The sequence below is a fragment of the Laccaria bicolor genome, genomic scaffold (genome assembly GCF_000143565.1).
Source record: "Laccaria bicolor S238N-H82 LACBIscaffold_43 genomic scaffold, whole genome shotgun sequence".
NCBI lineage: Eukaryota > Fungi > Basidiomycota > Agaricomycetes > Agaricales > Hydnangiaceae > Laccaria > Laccaria bicolor.
In genome coordinates, this window is record NW_001889914.1 from 448,846 (window position 1) to 449,907 (window position 1,062).

Sequence of the window (1,062 nt, forward strand, 5' to 3'; positions counted from 1 at the left end):
CACGACACCCACAACGACGCGACACAACAACGACGCGACCACGCGACACGACAACCAGAACGCGACACGACCGGCAACGCGACAACGACAACGCGACGCAACGACGACCACGCCCACAACGAGGGACGGACAGCACGTCAGCGCCCCACCACGTCAACGGAGGGCCACGCGAACAGACGACCCACGCACCACCACGTCAACGGACCGCCACCACATCAACAGACGACGCCCACGTCAACGGACAACGACGGCGCAGTACTCCCCACCACACTCTCCCCCCTCCATCAGTCCCCACCACTCCATCCACCCTCCCTCTCTTCCCTCCCTCCCTCCTTCCCTCCCTCCATCCTTCTTCCCTCCCTCTGTCCCTCTTCCCTCCCTCCATGCCCCCTCTCTCTCCATTCCCCCCCCCCTCTTTCACTCCCTCCCCTCCATCACTCCCTCCCTCCTCCATCACTCCCTCCCTCCTCCATCACTCCCCACCACCTCTCCCCATCACTCCCTCTCCCATCACCCCTCTCTCCTTCACCCCTCTCCCCCTCCCCTCCATCCCTCCCCCCTCCCTTTAACACTCTATGTAGTAAGATAATTTTGTAGTAGAATAATCTCATGTAGTACTAGTGAATACACCTGAATTACTTATGTTCAAATTTGAATATCATAAGCAATTTCTAAGTTTAAGTTATCAGCATAGAATAGAATAATAGATTGACTGACTGCATTACACAAGTAATTCAGGAGGTCTTGATAAGTGCAGATTAAGTCATATGACATCTAGCTAAAGTGGAATTGTAGGGGGAATCGAGAAGTATAGATTTGTACTGAAATTTCTGTCTATTCCAGTCGGATTCCTGTCAATTCCGGCCGGATTCCTGTCAATTCCGGCCGGAATCCACGGAATTCCTGGAATTCCGCGGAATTCCTGGATTCCGGCCGGAATCCGCGGAATCCGGTAGGAATCAGTGGAGGAATGGAAAGTATTGCAGTATACCAAGACCTCCCAGATAAATTCAGAATAATTCGTGATATTAAAGGGAATCCTCTTGACACTCTCCCAAAGTT